General features: G+C 45.1%; 1 protein-coding gene across 3 annotated transcripts in view; it reads right to left on the bottom strand.

Moving 5' to 3' along the window:
• The window catches only part of BCORL1 (BCL6 corepressor like 1), a 143,706-nt gene that overhangs the window by 110,396 nt on the left and 12,350 nt on the right, over positions 1-20,960 (bottom strand). For all 3 annotated transcript variants that reach the window (XM_040442218.1, XM_040442219.1, XM_040442223.1), the window contains exons 3-4: positions 17,017-17,085; positions 13,218-13,306 (exon numbers count right to left, since the gene is read on the bottom strand). The gene's annotated coding sequence lies outside the window, so the exon portion shown is untranslated. The remainder of the gene's footprint in view (positions 1-13,217; positions 13,307-17,016; positions 17,086-20,960) is intronic.

Genomic DNA, 20,960 nt, shown 5'->3' with positions numbered 1-20,960 from the left:
GCATGTGTGGACATACTGTGAGAGGCGCACATTGTTGAAAAATGAATGAACCAATGCAACTAAAAGAAGCTTGGACATGAAACCTCTGGATGCTTCTTATTAATGAGTGGAATCTGGGGTACTACGTAGCATAAATCGGATAGTGAAAAAGCAGGGAGTAGATGCTAGGTGGGACAGAAATGCATGAGGCCGTACGGACAACATAATCCCATACTGTACAGGGAGTGCAGAATTATTAGGCAAGTTGTATTTTTGAGGATTAATTTTATTATTGAACAACAACCATGTTCTCAATGAACCCAAAAAACTCATTAATATCAAAGCTGAATATTTTTGGAAGTAGTTTTTAGTTTGTTTTTAGTTTTAGCTATTTTAGGGGGATATCTGTGTGTGCAGGTGACTATTACTGTGCATAATTATTAGGCAACTTAACAAAAAACAAATATATACCCATTTCAATTATTTATTTTTACCAGTGAAACCAATATAACATCTCAACATTCACAAATATGCATTTCTGACATTCAAAAACAAAACAAAAACAAATCAGTGACCAATATAGCCACCTTTCTTTGCAAGGACACTCAAAAGCCTGCCATCCATGGATTCTGTCAGTGTTTTGATCTGTTCACCATCAACATTGCGTGCAGCAGCAACCACAGCCTCCCAGACACTGTTCAGAGAGGTGTACTGTTTTCCCTCCTTGTAAATCTCACATTTGATGATGAACCACAGGTTCTCAATGGGGTTCAGATCAGGTGAACAAGGAGGCCATGTCATTAGATTTTCTTCTTTTATACCCTATCTTGCCAGCCACGCTGTGGAGTACTTGGACGCGTGTGATGGAGCATTGTCCTGCATGAAAATCATGTTTTTCTTGAAGGATGCAGACTTCTTCCTGTACCACTGCTTGAAGAAGGTGTCTTCCGGAAACTGGCAGTAGGACTGGGAGTTGAGCTTGACTCCATCCTCAACCCGAAAAGGCCCCACAAGCTCATCTTTGATGATACCAGCCCAAACCAGTACTCCACCTCCACCTTGCTGGCGTCTGAGTCGGACTGGAGCTCTCTGCTCTTTACCAATCCAGCCACAGGCCCATCCATCTGGCCCATCAAGACTCACTCTCATTTCATCAGTCCATAAAACCTTAGAAAAATCAGTCTTGAGATATTTCTTGGCCCAGTCTTGACGTTTCAGCTTGTGTGTCTTGTTCAGTGGTGGTCGTCTTTCAGCCTTTCTTACCTTGGCCATGTCTCTGAGTATTGCACACCTTGTGCTTTTGGGCACTCCAGTGATGTTGCAGCTCTGAAATATGGCCAAACTGGTGGCAAGTGGCATCTTGGCAGCTGCACGCTTGACTTTTCTCAGTTCATGGGCAGTTATTTTGCGCCTTGGTTTTTCCACACGCTTCTTGCGACCCTGTTGACTATTTTGAATGAAACGCTTGATTGTTCGATGATCACGCTTCAGAAGCTTTGCAATTTTAAGAGTGCTGCATCCCTCTGCAAGATATCTCACTATTTTTGACTTTTCTGAGCCTGTCAAGTCCTTCTTTTGACCCATTTTGCCAAAGGAAAGGAAGTTGCCTAATAATTATGCACACCTAATATAGGGTGTTGATGTCATTAGACCACACCCCTTCTCATTACAGAGATGCACATCACCTAATATGCTTAATTGGTAGTAGGCTTTCGAGCCTATACAGCTTGGAGTAAGACAGCATGCATAATGAGGATGATGTGGTCAAAATACTCATTTGCCTAATAATTCTGCACGCAGTGTATGTAGTTACAGTAAAGAAAGGCTCCACATTCCAAGTATGACGCTGATTAGGGGTGAAGGGTTCCTCAGCCTCAGGTCTCTCAGGGATAAACCCGGTTTAGTTATGTCCATGCCACCATACTCATTTAGGGCTCATGCACACAACCGTGTTTTTTGCCCACATCAGATCAGCATTTTCTGTGGACCCATTCACTTCAATGGGGCCGCAAAAGATGCAGACAGCACACTATGTGTGTCCTTTCTGTGGCGTCCGCAAGGCAATAGAACATGTCCTACTCTTGTCCACTTTATAGAGGGTCTACAGAGGGCAGGACTCTCTGTTCCGTAAAATGCGGAACGCACATGGCCGGTATCCGTGTTTTACGGACTGCAAAAACGACTACTGCCGTGTGCATGAGCCCTTACATAGGTGCCAGGAAACCTGACTACTCACTAGGGGAGTGTGGCTGAAAGCAGCGATACTGAAGAACTCACAGCAAGAGACAATACTTTGCCGGTGGAGTTGCGGTTAAAAATAAAATAAAAAATACACTGTAAAAAGTGCGTGTGTTTTCACTAAGATTGCTTTACAGTAATTGCCCATGAAGTGGTTAAAGGAGTAGTGGCATTAAGGCCGGGTTCACACGAACGTGTGTGACCCGTGCCTGTGAAGCGGCCCGCAAATAGCGGGCCGCAATGCTCGATCGCCGGCCGTAGGTCAGCCGCATCGGATCGCGGACCCATTCACTTCAATGGGTCCGCGATCCGGCCGTTCCGCTAAAAGATAGGACTTGTTCTATCTTTTAGCGGAACGGAAGTACGGGACGTAACCCCACGTCCCGTGCGGCCGTTCCGCGATTCCGGATTAGCGGACCCATTGAAGTGAATGGGTCCGCATCCGTGATGCGGAATTGACACGGAACTGTGGCCGTGTATTGCGGGCCGCGATTTGCGGGCCGCAATACGGCCACAGATCACACACGTTCGTGTGAACTTAGACTAAGGCCCCTTTCAGACGAGCGAGTTTTTTCCGCGCGGGTGCAATGCATGATGTGAACGCATAGCGCCCGCACTGAATCCGGACCCATTCGTTTCAATGGGTCTGTGTACATGAGTGTTGTTTTATACGCATCACTTGTGCGTTGCGTGAAAATCGCAGCATGTTCTATATTCTGCGTTTTTCACACAACGTTGGCCCCATAGAAGTGAATGAGGCTTCAGTGAAAATTGCAAGTGCGGATGCGATGCTTTTCTGACTGATGGTTGCTAAGAGATGTTGTTTGTAAACCTTCAGTTTTTTATCACGCGCGTGAAAAACGCATCAATGCGCATTTCACCTGCGCGGAAAAAAAACGCAATCGTAGACAATCGCGAACGCAATCGTAGACAAAACTGACTTATTTTGAGAGCAAAATCGCGCGTTTTTAACTGAACGCATCCGGACCGAATCCGTCACGCTCGTGTGAAAGGGGCCTAAGACAACTTATTCCCTATATACAGGATGGGGGATAAGTGTCTGAAAGGTGGGGGTCCAACTGGGGCCTCTGCCATTCATGAGAATAAAGGCCCAATGGAGAGACGGTCACGCGTGTGCGGTGCCACTCCATAGGGCTGCCATAGACAGCCAAGCGATTGTACTCCGCTGTCTTCGAACAGTCCCACAGAGTCGAATAACGCGGAGGACACACAGTCCTAGAGGTCACGGAGGGCCGCAGAGTGATCTAGAGATCAGTGTTGGACCCCCGCAGATCAGACACATTGAATACAGGATATTGTCTTAAAGGGGTTTTACGATAATAATTATATTTTATGTAATCCTCAAAAAGAAGATTCATACTTAGGCTACTTTCACATTTGTCTTCTCCTTTCCGGTATTGAGAGCCGTCATAGGGCCTCAAAACCGGAGGAAAATGCTGAACGGCACCAGAATGCATTCCGTTCAGTTGCGTTCCCATGCCGGACAGGATAACGCTGCAAGCAGAGTTTTTGTGTGCGTCGTGGGATACTGATCAAGACGGATCCGGCATGAAACACAATGTAAGTCAATGGTGCCGGATCCGTTTTCTCAGACACGAAACAAAACAAATCCAGCGCCCATTGACTTGCACTGGTTTTACCGCTGGTTACGTCTTGGTCATATTAGAGATAATACAACCGGATCCGTTCAGAACGGATGCAGACGGTTTTTGCTGATCCATGCTGATATGAAAGTCGCCTTAACGTTCCGGTTCTCCAAGCTGCGTTGTCTCCCTCTTCCAGTCCCCACGCGGTTTACATCCGTCACATGGTCACATGCACCGCTGCATGCAGGACCTTTTCGCCGTTCAATAATAACTGATCTCTGACGGAACTGACACAAACTGATTATAACTGATGCTCAAAATAACAGATCCGTTTTATGTATTTGTATATGGAGCGGTTATCTGTATGTTAGTATTATTTGCGCACTGTATGGTGGTACTTACTTCGGTATTGTGTCGCACTGTGCAGTATAATATTTTTGTAGTGTAATGTGGTTGTGCAATTGTATGGAAGTGTTATTAGGCTGACATATGGTACTATTTGGGCACCATATTGTACAGCGCTAATATTTAGACACACTATAGAATAGTTCTTGGTTCGTATTTTGTGTCTCAATTCCTCACTATTTTCAAGATCTCTGCCTGCAGTCAGTGAAGGCAGATGCGTGCTGCCGCTGTATTTCTCTCACAGAGGATAGTCCATTTTCCTAACTGGTGCACATCCGCAGTTCTGGAATCTATTGTACACTGCTCAAAAAAATAAAGGGAACACTTAAACAACACAATGTAACTCCAAGTCAATCACACTTCTGTGAAATCAAACTGTCCACTTAGGAAGCAACACTGAGTGACAATCAATTTCACATGCTGTTGTGCAAATGGGATAGACAACAGGTGGAAATTATAGGCAATTAGCAAGACACCCCCAATAAAGGAGTGGTTCTGCAGGTGGTGACCACAGACCATTTCTCAGTTCCTATGCTTCCTGGCTGATGTTTTGGTCACTTTTGAATGCTGGCAGTGCTTTCACTCTAGTGGTAGCATGAGACGGAGTCTACAACCCACACAAGTGGCTCAGGTAGTGCAGCTTATCCAGGATGGCACATCAATGCGAGCTGTGGCAAGAAGGTTTGCTGTGTCTGTCAGCGTAGTGTCCAGAGCATGGAGGCGCTACCAGGAGACAGGCCAGTACATCAGGAGACGTGGAGGAGGCCGTAGGAGGGCAACAACCTAGCAGCAGGACCGCTACCTCCGCCTTTGTGCAAGGAGGAACAGGAGGAGCACTGCTAGAGCCCTGCAAAATGACCTCCAGCAGGCCACAAATGTGCATGTGTCTGCTCAAACGGTCAGAAACAGACTCCATGAGGGTGATATGAGGGCCCAACGTCCACAGGTGGGGGTTGTGCTTACAGCCCAACACCGTGCAGGACGTTTGGCATTTGCCAGAGAACACCAAGATTGGCAAATTCGCCACTGGCGCCCTGTGCTCTTCACAGATGAAAGCAGGTTCACACTGAGCACATGTGACAGATGTGACAGAGTCTGGAGACGCCGTGGAGAACGTTCTGCTGCCTGCAACATCCTCCAGCATGACCGGTTTGGCATTGGGTCAGTAATGGTGTGGGGTGGCATTTCTTTGGAGGGCCGCACAGCCCTCCATGTGCTCGCCAGAGGTAGCCTGACTGCCATTAGGTACCGAGATGAGATCCTCAGACCCCTTGTGAGACCATATGCTGGTGCGGTTGGCCCTGGGTTCCTCCTAATGCAAGACAATGCTAGACCTCATGTGGCTGGAGTGTGTCAGCAGTTCCTGCAAGACGAAGGCATTGATGCTATGGACTGGCCCGCCCGTTCCCCAGACCTGAATCCAATTGAGCACATCTGGGACATCATGTCTCGCTCTATCCACCAATGTCACGTTGCACCACAGACTGTCCAGGAGTTGGCAGATGCTTTAGTCAAGGTCTGGGAAGAGATCCCTCAGGAGACCGTCCGCCACCTCATCAGGAGCATGCACAGGCGTTGTAGGGAGGTCCTACAGGCACGTGGAGGCCACACACACTACTAAACCTCATTTTGACTTGTTTTAAGGACATTACATCAAAGTTGGATCAGCCTGTAGTGTGTTTTTCCACTTTAATTTTGAGTGTGACTCCAAATCCAGACCTCCATGGGTTGAAAAATTTGATTTCCATTTTCTTATTTTTGTGTGATTTTGTTGTCAGCACATTCAACTATGTAAAGAACAAAGTATTTCAGAAGAATATTTAATTAATTCAAATCTAGGATGTGTTATTTTTGTGTTCCCTTTATTTTTTTGAGCAGTGTATAACACTGACAGCATTATGTCAGTGTTATTCACATTCCAGAACTCTCCGGGTTACATAGCATCATAAGTCAGCGCTGGGAGGTCAGGACGGGAGCTGCCGCATACCCACGGAACTCGCTTGTGTGAAAGGGGCCTCTTACTTTCCAAAAATTGTGAGGGGATCGATAGTTAGGATATGTACCAGAACGTTTCGCGGAAAAGCCGGTATCTGTTTTTGAAGTACCACATGAAAAACGCGGGGAAAAGCTGGAAGATTCACCCTGTCCACTGCAAAGAGAGTAATCTGCTCGGGAGAACCGCAGCATGAACGGACATCTGCACTGCAGGTCAGTTCGCGGTGGTTTTTGTACGCTGCGTATGGATAACCATTCATTTTGCTGGTACAATACAACACTGCGGATTTGCTTCACGAAACTCTGCAATGCCCAATCCGCAGCTATTCAGTAACGCCTTAATGTGATTGCTCGTGTCCCCCTACTACCGGGGGACACATGGTTCCAACAAACGGGTCAAGAAAGATGGGATCAGCCGACAAACAAGTAGTTGTTCACTTGTCAGCCGATCACCATCCCATGTAAGAGGCCTTTAAACTAGACAACCCCTTTAAGATGGGTCAGTTCCTTAAAGAGTGATTGACTGGCCGTAATCACCAGGAATCAGGCCACAAACTGCAGGATTGTCACAGGAGGGGACAAATGGGAAAGGCCAGAAGATGTCATCAGCAGGGCGGATCACAGCATCTCCTCGTATGTCCGATCATGAGCACAGTTTCCAGTCCAATTTCCCTGATCCTCGCTGATCACTGGTGATAAAGCTCTGGACGTTCACATTTACCACGACAACTGATCCCAGGGACAGTACACTAAAACACTAAAAGGTTTAGAACAACCTCATTTTTTAATCAGGGAAAGCAGGAAATATTTTATTCCAGCTCAGAGGCAGCAATCACTGTAATAGTTTTATAGGGTAAGGTTATGAATATAGGGATAACCAAGGACAATATAGACATTGGGGGTCATTTACAAACATTTTGCATATTACAAATATAGACTAAGAGTATAAAAAAACTAAAAATGTATTAACTAAAAAATTCATTGATCGGGGTATCCACAGGGTCTGATTAGCAACATTAGTAGCGAAGTGGATAGACTCCAACGGAAAGATCTAATAAGTAAAAAGCAAAAGAAAATCGCTATATGTATATAGGCACCTATGATCGACATGCCCCTTTAATAAAAAAGACCATTTACAAAGCATGATAAGAAGTACAGAGGGTTATTAAAAGAAAAAAATATTTTTTCCTATCGTAGAGGAAAAACTATAGGGAATACTCTGATTAAGGGCTCGTTCACACGAACGTTTTTTGCGTTCCGTATACGGTCCATATACGGAACCATTCATTTCAATGGTCCTGCAAAAAAAAAATGTACTCCGTATGCATTCCGTTTCCTTATTTCCGTTCTGTTGAAAGATAGAACATGTCCTATTATTGCCAGCAAATCTGGCTCCATTCAAGTCAATGGGTCCGCAAAAAAAACGGAACACATACAGAATGTACTCCGTATGTCTTCCGTATCCGTTCCGTTTTTTGCGGAACCATCTATTGAAAATTTTATGCCCAGCCCAATTTTTTCTATGTAATTACTGTATATGCCATACGGAAAAACGGACCGGAAAAAACGGAATGGAACCGGAAACACAACTGAAACAAAAAACAGAACACTGAAAAAGACATAAGGTCGTGTGAATGAGCCCTAAAGGTGATATTAGAGTAAAAAAGAAAAGTAGACAAACGCAAATTATTACAATCTGAAACTAGATGGATTATAAAAATGGATACAGTGAAACCAAAGGGGTTGAATGAAATCTGCAGTTTTGGGGTATTTTTATGAAATAATGTCTCAGTAACTGTTTTTTTTTATGCAATAAGAACGTTTTATATATATTGAACACATTGTAAATATATGCAAATGTCTGATGATGATGATGGAAACAGTTTGTATTTAAAGCGCCTGGTTTCATCCCACAAGCGCGCATGAGTAAGGGGGCGTGACCCCCGAAATGTCGCACAGCTTGGGATATCAATCAGTTCAGCGGTCTCAGAATTATAAAGCATTACAGCTACAATTGCATATAAAAAAATAAAGAGATGGAAAAGTGCAGGTCACACTACTAACGAGTGCGCATCATTTATATCTCACGTAGGAGTTTGAATAAGGCCTAGTTCACACAATCGTTTTTTTTGCGAGTGTACGGGCCGTTTTTTTTTGCGTTCCGTATACGGAACCATTCATTTCAATGGTTCCGCCTTAAAAACGGAATGTGTTCCATAAGCATTCAGTTTCCGTTTTTCCGTTCCGTTGAAAGATAGAACATGTCCTATTATTGCCCACAAATCACGTTCCGTGGCCCCATTAAAGTCAATGGGTCCGCAAAAAAAACGGAACACATACGGAAATGCATCTGATGCATCTGTAGGTCTTCCGTATCCGTTCCGTTTTTGCGGAACCATCTATTAAAAATGTTATGCCTAGCCCAATTTTTTTCTATGTAATTACTGTATATGCCATACTCAAAAACGGAACGGAAAAACAGAACAGAAACACAATGGAACTCAAAAACGGAACAACGGATCCGTGAAAAACGGACCGCAAAAAACTATAAAAGCCATACGTTCGTGTGAACTAGGCCTAAGATTGATACGACCGAGCAAAGTGTATGCGTTCACGAGCGGGGCCTGAGTGAGGCCGATCGTAGGTGGAATTACAGGCGGAGCGACTATTGTTGATTGAGAAATTTTACGCCAGTACGAAATGTTTTTGCAATTTTTTAAGCTCCTGTGCGAGAATATTTTGTTGCACGGGTGTTTTTACGCCACCCTCAGCTTTTGCAAATTAACTGGGGGTCATTTACAAAGACCAGCTTTTTACACAGGTCTCCGTTTCCCCCCCCCCCCGAGGCGCGCACCTCGTCATAAATTAGGTGCACCTCCAGCATTCCATGCGCCAGGGGGTAAAAACTTTAACATTTACACCCCTTTTCCAGGCGTAAATGTTAGTAAATTTGCTAGGACTAATGTCCTAGCTCCTGCCGTGCCCTTCCCAAGTGCCGAGCCCGGCACAAAAACACCCGTGCGGCAAAATATTGGGTGTTTAAAAAGTCGCCAAAAACAGTGATGAAAATGTTCGGAAATAACCCACAATAGCTTTCACGCCTGAAAACAGGTATAAAAGAGGAGTAAAAACGACTGCAGTCAGGAGGTGGAGTAGTTTATTTCCAGGTGCACAGACTGCTGGAGGTGCGCGTAATTTTTGACGAGACGCACGCATCATCATAAATTAGGTGAATCCTCCAGCAGTGCAGGGGGGAAACAGAGACCGGCGTAAAAATATCTTCTTTATAAATGCTCCCCATTATTTGCATCATTTTCTGTAGGGGCTCATACACAGGAACATATTTTTTTTTCCGTGGCCGTTCAGTTTTTTTTGTATGCAAAACCATTCACTTCACTGGGGCTGCAAAAAAAAACAAAAAAAACGGAAAGGAATCCATATGCATTCCGTGTCCATGTGTCCGTTCCACAAAAAAAATGTGTCCTATTATTGTCGGCATTACGGACAAGGGTTGGGCTGTTCTATTAGGGGTCGGCTGTTCCGTTTCCCAAAATACAGAAAGCACATGGCCAGTACCCGTGTTTTGTGGACCTCAAAACATCCAACGGTTGCGTGCATGAGCCCTAAGGAAAATGTGCCTCGTGTATATGTAGCATGTAGGCAGCACACACAGCGGGGGAGGGGCAGTTCAGGCAAGTCCCCTTCTCATTCCCCATCGGTAGCGTGAACCACGGCATTAGCAAACATGGGGCTGGGCTGTGGGTCAGGCTGCCCTTCTCTCCTGCGGGAACTGGAGCGGACAGACAGCAATCAGCGGTGTGAAAGGGGTCCTCGCAGTGATCTTTACGCCATGTAGGCTCCTGTATTGTGGATATTATATTACCTCCACGCTGTGGGGGCTTTGAGGCATTTCCAGCACCCCATAACATCCCCTCAGGGTGCTCTCACACACAAGTTTCAATGGCAGTTTTTGCACCTAAGGTTTTACTGGCATTTTTTTTAACCTCCAGATGTCAGCTGAACGTCTACGGGAAATATGAAACGCAGAACACACAAACCTGTCTGCTAATTGAGTGGCTTCTTGTGGTGGTTTTTAAAAAACGCAGCTTTTGGCATTTTTTTTCCTAGGGTTTTGACATCTCCTCCTCTATAAGAGAAAAACACCACGAGGAAAATGTGATTGTTTAAAAAAAAAAATGCCACAAGGCTGCTTTCACACTTTTTTTTTTTTTGTGGCATTTTACTTCAAGTTTGCATTTTTAGTTTTGGGGGTTTTTTTTGCTCCTTTTTTTTCCCCGCCAAAATTGCGGGCAGTTTTGGCACAAAATGGTGCCTTTACCATAAAGCTCTGCCCCTTGTCGAGCATGGCAGGGAAAAGTGTGGAAGCCCTAGACCAGGGGTGCACAACCTTTTTTGGTCTGAGTGCCACATTGTCACATCGCTCTATTTCAAGGGGCCACAAAAAAAAAAAAAAAAAAAAACATGGCGCTCATCTGCATCGGCGTATTACACAAGCCAATGCAAAGTGATTGGGGAGGAATGATCACTGCCACAGTCATTCCGCCTTCATTTAGTTATATTGATTATTGGTAGCCGATCCCTGATCACACAGAGAAATGTGCTGCCGATAATTGTAAACCTTTCATCCTGATAAAATATGCAAATCAGCCGACAAACGAACGATTCCTTGTTTATCGACTGATCAGCGGCACAATTGTACCGGCCAGATATAAGATATGAGCGCTCGCCGCTCCTATGAACACTTTTTCCCAGTAATTGTCCCGAATATTGTGCTGCAGCATGGCCCCTGAAACAGAAGAGTTATACTTACCTGCTCCCCGCCGCTCTGGTCCTCTGCACTGCCCCCATCTGCCGGTTCCTGCGCTGTTTACACCTGGCAGTGCATGGCCATGGTCACATGTACCTCTCCAGCCAATGACTGGCTTCAGCGGTGATGTGGCCACAAGCAGCATGTCACTGCTGCAGCCAGTCATTGGCTGGAGAGGTGCATGTGACCATGGCCATGCACTGCCAGGTGTAAACAGCGCGGGGACCGGCAGATGGAGGTAGCGGGGGCAGCGCAGAAGACCGGAGCGGCGGGAGCAGGCAAGTATGAACCTTTTGCTTCAGGGGCCATGCTGCAGAAACTGGTTGAAAATAATTTTTACCGGAAAAGTGGTGACATTTCCTTCCATCCTGCCTCCTATTCCTAAATCAGCGTTTTCCTTCACTGCAGAGGACGGCGCTCACTGGTTATTACCGCCTGACGGTGACGGTTTTGGTTGGTGCGGATGTTTTTTCTTTTATGAATTTTATTCTTTTTTTATATTTTTAATTTTTAATATATTTCTGCTACATGATATGTCCCCCAAGAGGTCATAAAAAGACCTCTGGGGGACACTGACCTTTTTTTTATTTTTTATTTGCACCTTTTCTTTTTATTTCTTACTTTTATTTGTATTTTTTAATATTTTACTGTATTATTTTTTTTTTTATAATTGGTTTATTACTTTTTTTTTTTAAATATGATTTTTTGCCACATAATATGTCTCCCAAGGAGGTCATAAAAAGTCTGCTGTGGGACAATGAACACTATTATTTTGCACTTTTTTCTTTTATTTGTATTTTTTTTGTATTTATTTTTTTATTCCTTTTAAATTTTTATTTTATTAGAACGTTCTATTTTTTTAAATATATTTTTGACACATATGTTCCCCAAACGGTCATAAAAAGTTATTTGTTTTGCACTTTTTCCTTTTTTCATTTTTATGGTATTTTGTTTATAATATTAAAGTTTTTTGCCACATAATATTTTACTTTTTTATTTTATTTTTATTTCGTTTTCAAATTTTTCTTTTTATAATTTTTTTTTTCATATATTTTTTTCCACATAATTTGTCCCCTAGAGGTCACTGAAAGACCTTTGGGAGACAATGAGAGACTTTTTTTTTGTACTATTTCCACTGTAACTGGGGCATCCATAGGAGCCCCAGTTACAGGGGAAACCAGCCTCCTGTGGGGGTTTGTAGAAGGCAGAGCTGATCAGGGTCTCCTGACCCTGCAGCTCTGCGCTCCTCTGCCCCAAGCCGCTCATCGCGCCGCTCATCTATCTGAGGAGAAAGCGCTTCTGCCTTCTCCTCGGCTCCCTCACTATCACTTCCAGCGGGGGGCCCGACCGGCTCCTGCTACACAATCGGCTGTGCTTCTGCCCAGGAAGACGGGGGCAGCAAAACTTGGTTCTGGGGGCCGCATGCGGCCTGCCGCGGGTTGTGCACCCCTGCCCTAGACACATCAAATTGCACCAATTTACAGCACTTTAAGACAGATTTTTGAGTGGACTCGTTAGTAAATCTCAACCAAAGTGTAGTAAGTTTTCATGTAATAATCCGATTTTATACATTTCAAGGGTCCATTCACACGTGCGTATGTGTTTTGCGGATACCGGCAATGTGCGTTCCACATTTTGTGGACCGCACATCGCCGGCACTCTCATAGAAAATGTTTTTTGTCCGCAATTGTGGACAAGAATATGACATGTTCTATTTTTTGGCGGAACGGAAGTGTAGAAATGCGGACAGCACATTCCGGCCCCATTGAATAAAATTGTGGAACTGATGCGGACCCATTTTGCGGACGTGTGAATGGACCCTAAGGGTTTCCATTCCATTTTTTACAGGTCCGTATATGGAACCATTCCTTTCAATGGGGCTTGAAAAAAAAGGGAAATGAATGTGCATTCCATGTTCATATGTCCGTTCCAAAAAAAATAGAATATGTCCTATTCTTGTCTATTTTGCAGACAAGGACAGGCATTGTTACAATGGATCCGCGAAAAAACGGATGTCATCCATTTTGTTTGTGGATCCGCAAAATACATACAGTCGTGTGCATGAGCCCTAATTCACAAGTATTCACATTTCTTGTCACATATGAAAGCAGTGTAGAACATAAGAGCATTTTACTAGTAAATTTGGGACCGTGCACCCAACTTACCCTGATTGCACCCGGAAATCGCTAAGATCTGCTCCACCTCTTTCCAGGTCCAAAAAGGAGGACTGTTGAAAAGTTTGTAGTGTGTCAGCCTGAAAAGAAGGAGAGCATAAATCCCTGGAGATCTCAGGAGGAACGTCCGGGGTCGTCACACAGCGACCGTCCTATAGACATATCATTATCATCAGGGGAGATGACAGGAACGCCGTCAGTCCGCGGTGGATCGTTCCGGCAATCACTGATGTCTCACACACATATCCTGACAGATGAGGTCAGTGCTGGAGGTGGAGGGGATGGCATCATCCAGTCAGGCCATCTTCTTCTCTCTTAGGGCATAGTCACACACGGCTGATGCGTTACAGAATTTTCTGTGACTGAAAATCGTTAGTTTTGTTTTCTCCTGCAGCAGATGCAAGTTTTTCTGCAGGCTCCATTTAGATGAATGGGACGGTCACAGAAATTTCTGCAACAAATCTGCCGCCTGTAAATGAGAAAATATTAAAACATAGGGGGGGGGGGCATTTATTAAGTAGTCTATGCTAGTTGTTAGCATAAAAAAGTCATAAGACCTCATTTTGCAACTTTTTAAACGCTGTCCTTGCCATTTGAGAGAGTCGCGGGAGTGTCAGGCAAATTTACTAACATTTACACCTGAAAATAAGGGTAAAACAGGCTGGAGTACATTTCACAGCAGGTGCAGGGACTACCGGAGGAGGTACGCCTAATTTACGAAGAGGCCTGCGCTTCGACATAAATTAGCGCCCTTCCTCCGGCAGCGCAGGGGATACCAAGGACCTACGTAAAAAGCTGCTGTTTGATGAATGACCCCCGTAGAGTACTGCAGATTGTCCTATAGGTTTCGCAGCTGATTTTTATCTTGCCAAGGGAGGCCTTATCTGGACAGCGATGCTGTGCAGGTATTACATGGTATTAATCTGCTGCAGCGCCTCTCTGTTCTGGTTCGTAGACTATCAAGATTTATATCTTTTGTTTACTGAACTTCTGGTCAGTTTCCCACATGAACCCCCTGAGGAACTCAAGTTGGGGGAAACGCGTCGGGGTAAAAGGGAAAAAACCTCAATGACTAGGGCCTATCAGGGCGAATCAGGATAGGCACGAGGACGGAGAGGCTCCACCATCAGGAGTTGTCTCCGGGCTAAGGCCTCTTGCACACAAAAACGTGTGCAGCCTGTGGCTGTGCTGCGGCCTGCAAATTGCAGCGGATCGCGGACCTATTCACTTTAATAGGTCCGCGATCCGGCCGTTCCGCAAAAAGATAGGACATGTTCTATCTTTTTGTGGAACGGAAGTACGGGACGAAACCCCACGGAAGCACTGCGTAGTGCTTCCATTCCGCATCTCCGGATTTGCGAACCTTTGCACATGTTAATGAAACATTTATTAATAGTTTAAGCTGGCCATACATGTTCAGTGGCTGCCGGCAGAACGATTGTCTGGCTGACGGCTATGTCTTCTGACTCCCCCACACACATAAAACATACATGTTCCGTTCAGTCAAACATGTATGTACAGTATATTCAATGGGGAGAAAGGAGAAAGTGGCTGCCAGACAATTCTGCCTGTGGGTTATTACCCCGGAGAACAAAAGTATTGAGCGAAGAAATTCAATTCACCTGATCCTTCTTTCCCTCGACGTCACCTGTCGAAGAAGAGTCAGGAGCTCCCCATACACATTAGGTTGTCGGCAAAGCACGCCGTTCTAGGCAGGCTCAGCTGGCAATACACTAATATGTACGGGGGCCTTTACACACTTTTTTGACTCATCCAACAAGAAGAAGTGGGTTAAATGTGCCAATGTACCAAATTGTGGTGCATGTTACTGGCGTAACGTAAGCCAACTAAAGTATTGTTTGCAATTGGACTGAAAACTGGCTGAAGGACCGTGTCCAGAGAGTCCTGGTCAATGATCCCTATTCAGATCGGTCCCGGGTTATAAGTGGTGACCCCAAGGTTCAGTGCTGGGTCCTCTATTATTTTATAATTTATAATGATATTGAGGACGGGAGTAATAGCGCCATATCTATTTCTGCAGATGACACTAAGCTGTGTAGAACTGTACGGTCTATGGAAGATGTCCACACACTACAAGCTGACTTGGACGCTCTGAGTGATTGGGCATCAACTTGGCAAATGAGGTTCAATCTGGACAAATGTAAAGTTCTGCATCTTGGTAGTAATAATCTCTGTGCTTCATATGTCCTAGGGGAGGTAACACTGGGAGAGTCACTTATAGAGAAGGATTTGGGTGTCCTTGTGGATGGTAGATTAAATAACACCACAACGTCAATCAGCTGCTTCTAAGGCCACCAGGATATTGTCTGCATTAAACGAGGCATGGACTCGAGGGGCAGGGATGTAATATTACCACTTTACAAAGCGTTGGTGCGGCCTCATCTGGAATATGCAGTTCAGTTCTGGGCACCAGTCCATAGAAAGGACGCCCTGCAGCTGGAAATAGTACAGAGGAGAGCGACTAAACTGATGAGGGGCCTGGAGGGTCTTAGTTATGAAGAAAGATTAAAAGAATTGAATTAATTTAGTCTTGAGAAGAGACGTCTAAGGGGGGACATGATTAACCTATACAAATATATAAATGGGCCATACAAAAAATATGGTGAAAAATTGTTCCAAGGGGGCGCTGCCTCCGACTGGAGAGGAAAAAGTTCAGTCTACAGAAGCATTAAAGCTTCTTTACTGTGAGAACTGTGAATCTGTGGAATAGACTTCCTCAGGACGTGGTCACAGCAGGAACAGTGGACGGTTTTAAAAAGGGTTTAGACTAATTCTTAAAAGTAAAAAACATTAATGCTTATGAAAACCTGTAGAAATCGGAGTCTCACTTCCTTCTGGGATTCGCCTCCCGACCGATCCCTTGGTTGAACTTGATGGACTTATGTCTTTTTTTTTCAACCGTCTTAACTATGTAATAGTTGGTACAAACTTAAGCCTCATGCACATGGCTGTTGCCCGACCGTTCCGTGCATAATTGCTGTCCCCAATGCATAGGCACCATGAGTGCGGCTGCCGCAGATGAGTCCAGACCCATTCAACTCTAATCGGTCCGTGATCCATACGCTTCACAAAAAAAACACTCTGTAGTGATTCCATGGGGTTCCGCGCCTCTGTTCCGCACCGAACCTTCCAGATTGCGGTCCCCTTCATGTGAAGGGGTCCGCATCCATGATACGGTGCACAAACGGCCGGTGCCTGTATATTGGGGTCCCGCCGTTTGAGGGTTGCAATACGGGCAATGGACGTGTTCATGAGGCCTCAGACTAGACAGTCTAAAGATTACGCTGATTTATCATCTAGCATCAGACACTGTCTAGTCTAAGTTTAGACTGTCTAAAAAAAATTGACACGATTAGTAAATGTGCCGCACTGGGGGCCATTTACTAAGGGACTTGCAACTATTTTAGGCGTAAAATAGTTGCAAGTCCCTTTTTTTACCAACCGTGTGACAATACTTAGGCGCACGGCTGGTTTTACGCCGTGTACACCGGCTGGGCATGGAAGGGGCAGGGGCATGCCAGGGCTCCAGACCTCAGGCCTAATCTAGGCCTGAGCGCAGGTTCTGTGCTGTACGGTGCAAGTGTCCACCTTCCATAAACCTCACCAAGCGCACGTCTTATTTGGAGGCAGATAAACATTGAAAACTATCAGCTAACGGACACTTTCTATAGCCTCCTCATAACGTAGAAAGCGGACCTGATTATCAGGCATTCTGGATTATCAGACAGTTATAGACAAGTAAAAAAAACCACAATTATAAGGGGATTACCTTTAGGGTTCCCACGGAGCAGCCGACTGCTAATGGTTGCTTGGTTCTGCGGGTGAAATTGGAGTTTACCTGAAACACAGCGGGGCCATTAAAAATCAAGGTAAAAATGCACAAAAGAAACAAGTGGCAGATTATCAGATGTCATAATAAAGGGAACTTCTCTGTACAATACCACATCTACCAGGCAGAATATCATCCAAACAGGACTTGTAAATCCCAATGTAAATCTAATGCATTTCAATGTCTAAGGCCTCATGCACATGTGGGGCTCTGCTATTTTACTGCTAGATGCAATATCCCTTAAAGAGGACCTTTTTACCGCTCCTGACAGGCCTGTTTTAATAGCTTCATGCATTTCCTATATAACAACAGTCCTGGAGCATCTATTCCTATGGCTCTATGTTGTGCCATTCCTTTATTATTTCTACTAGAAGTTATGACTGAATTGCTAGCAGTCTGCAGTAAGGGTACAGAGGGGCGGTAACCAGTTGGGGGCGTGTACCTGCACAGACTCGCTCTGTCCAATCAGTGCTGCCATTTTCACATTATGCAGGTACACGCCCCCAACTGGTTACCGCCCCTCTGTACCCTTACTGAAGACTGCTAGCAAGTCAGTCATAACTTCTAGTAGAAATAATAAAGGAACGGCACAACATAGAGCCATAGGAATAGATGCTCCAGGACTGTTATTATATCGGAAATGCATGTAGCTATTAAAACAGCCATGTCAGGAGTGGTGACAGGTCCTCTTTAATATTGCTGCTGATAGAACATTGTGCAATTTTTTACTTTATACTGAATAAAATTGGGGACATGCAGCCCCATAGAAGTCTACTGACACTATATTACAGTGCTGAATAACTCCTGTACAATGCGGTAATACGCCTATGTGATGGAGCAGGGGTCAGAGCTCTGTGCATGGTGCCTGTGCCACTCCAGATCAATCACCATACAGCCTTTGTAAAGTACTGCAGTACAGGCTCCATTGTACTTCATGAATATTTGTGATTTTGGTGTGCTGTCACGTTTTGGTATTTTTAGACATTTTGCATTTTTATTTTAAAAAAAATCTGGATTTTTGTTTGCTGCTCCATATGTTGCCTGGAAGTCTATGAAAATTATTAAATGTAGATTTTTCATAGTGACCTTTTTGCATTTTTTTTTTGGGTCAATGGCTACTTTGAAATCGCGGCATGGTCTGGATCTGGCATTTTTTCCCTCATTGTCCAGCACTTTTTTCCCACTTTTGTGTGGCGAGTTTTTAATGCCGTTTTTTTACCGATGCATTTTTTGCATACTGCTTTACAGAGTAAATGACAGTAAAGAAGGGCACATACTTTTCTAGGTAAGGCTACTTTCACGCTAGCGTTAAAATTTTCCGGTATTGAGATCTGCCGTAGGGTCTCAATACCGGAAAAATTCATTGTCAATGGGAACAAAATGTAACTGAACAGAACGGAGCGCTCCAAAATGCATTCCGTTCCGTTCACGTACCAGAGAGCAGCGTGCCGCTGTTTGCTTTCCGTCCTGCGATGTGGAGCGTTTTCTCTGACACAATAGAAAATGGATCTGTCCCCCATTGACTTTCAATGGAGTTCATGACGGATCCGTTTTGGCTATGTTAAGGATAATACAACCGGATCCGTTCATAACAGATGCAGACGGTTGTATTATCAGTAACGGAAACGTTTTTGCTGAACCCTGCCGGATCCAGCAAAAACGCTAATGTGAAAGTAGCCTCAAAATTAAAAACATTTGTGCTCAAACATTATTTGGCCAAAAATAGCTAAAAAAAAAAAAAGGCCTAAAAAGAGCTGCACCAAAAAGCTATTTGCGGCACCCTTGGTCATTCTAGGAAATGTTCCAGGATCTGCTGCTATGACTCCGCTAATTAGGTTTTTCGTACACAAGATTTTAAGGGGCACGAGGTTAATCGAAAAAGGTCAGATTGGATTTAAAGGGTCATTAACTTTTCAAAAAACTCTTGATATGTCGTAGAGATATATCAAATGTTTTGATTGATGCGGGGTGGAGCACTGAGACCCTCACTGATCCCTACAAAGAAGGGAAAGAAGCGACTCCATAAAAGTCTATGGGCTCGTCTCGATTCCGTCCGCAGTATGCACACGCTTCTCTCCCCTCCATCTAGGGATCAGAGGGGTTCTCAGACCACCAAAGTTATTTGAAAAGTTAGTGACCCTAGTGACATTAATAGTTATGTCTAGGACCTGTAGTGTACACCCATCAGCCATAACATTTAATACGCTGAGAGGTATAGAAGATAACAACTGCAACTGTCAAGGGGGGGGGACATATTAGGCAGCAACTGAACTGTAAATGGGCCAACGTAAGAATCTGACCAAGTCAGAGCAGCTCCAAATTTACAGGACTTGTCGGGTGTTCCCTTTCTACAATGGTCAGTAACTACCCAAAGTGGACCAAGGAAGGACAGCTGGTAAATCGGTGACAGGGTGATCACGTCCAAGGCTCACTGATGTGTGTTGGTCACGTTATCCCACAGAAGAACCACTGTAGCTCCAATTGCTGAAGACGTTCCTGCTGTCTAGGACATAAAGGTGTCAGAACCCACAAGGCATCACAGCCGGCTGGGTACGGGGTGGTGTAGCCGCAGACCGGTCCGAGTGCCAGTGCTGACCCTGTCCACTGCTGAGAGCACCAACAATGGGCCCGTTAGCATCAGAACTGGGCAAAGGAGCGATGGAAGAAGGCAGCCCGGTCCGATGAATTATATTGTGCGCACGGCCGGGTGCGTGTAAAGCCCTTACCAAGGGAAGGCATGGCCACAGGTGCACTATGGGAAGAAGACAAGCTGGCCGAGGCAGCGTGACGCTCGGTGCAATGTTCTGCTGGGAAAACTTGGGTCCTGGCAAGATGCAGATGTGACACGCACCAACTACCTAAACATGGCCGTGGTACACCTAATGGCAGCGGCCTCTTTCACTAGGATAATGCCCCAGCCACACTGCAAAAAAATTGTTCATAAAGGATGAATACGGAAAAATATCTCACTCCGATCGTCATCTGTGGGTTGTGATGGAAACATAAGTCCGATGCATGGAGGCCGCACCAAGCATCTGCTGCTAACATCTTGGTGCCAGATGCCACAGGACACCTCAGATGTCTTGTGGAGCCCATGCCTTGAAAAATCAGCGAGGGGGAGCTACACAATATTAGGCAGGGGGTTTTCAATTTTCTCACCTAAGGTACCTGTACTAAGCCCATCCCCCATCTCCTTCTCATCCCTATCTTACAGAACCCGCAGCACTGCAAGTCTCAGCACAACCTGCCAGACTCTCCTTACAGGTGGACTCCCTCTACAAAGGTGCCGGTGATCCTGATCTTTATGACAGTCATCAGCGCAATGTGTTTTGCAATCCAGGGCAGGTTTCATGCTCCTTAATGGCTTGCACTGCTCACGTGCTGAGAAAGGGTTAATCCCAAGGCCATCGCAGGCCGAGTATTAACTGCAAACAGCGAGGACTCGCGGAGGGATCGGACAGGCCTGGGTGTGTTTGGGCGTCATCTGAAATTCTCTGCGCCTAAGTGGTGATTACGGGAGAAGGGTTTAGTCCTAATAAATGGGATGTGTGCGGGTCGTTTGTACAGAGAAGTATAGACCCTCCTTTGTGACCAGCACTCCCCCCACCACCTCCACCCCTCTTATGTGACATGACAATCCCTCTTCCTATTAGAGTATCTGCTGGGTGCAAGCATCAACATGGAACTGGCGGCAGCGATCGCCTTAACACGGTGCACGGCTCACCAGCAAATATCTAGCAGTCCTTAAATGCCTTGCACCAGGAGACCCTTGCAGCGAACATCCAATCCGTGCACCAGAAACACTGCTGCTCGCCCCTTCCTAAACTCTCACATCCTTCCCCCAGCTGCTATTTACGGCACCCACAACTCCAAGGTTACTTCAC

The sequence above is a fragment of the Bufo bufo genome, chromosome 8, assembly GCF_905171765.1.
Source record: "Bufo bufo chromosome 8, aBufBuf1.1, whole genome shotgun sequence".
Lineage (NCBI taxonomy): Eukaryota > Metazoa > Chordata > Amphibia > Anura > Bufonidae > Bufo > Bufo bufo.
Note: the sequence above shows the minus strand (reverse complement) of the source record. Positions and strands in the feature narration are given on the sequence as shown.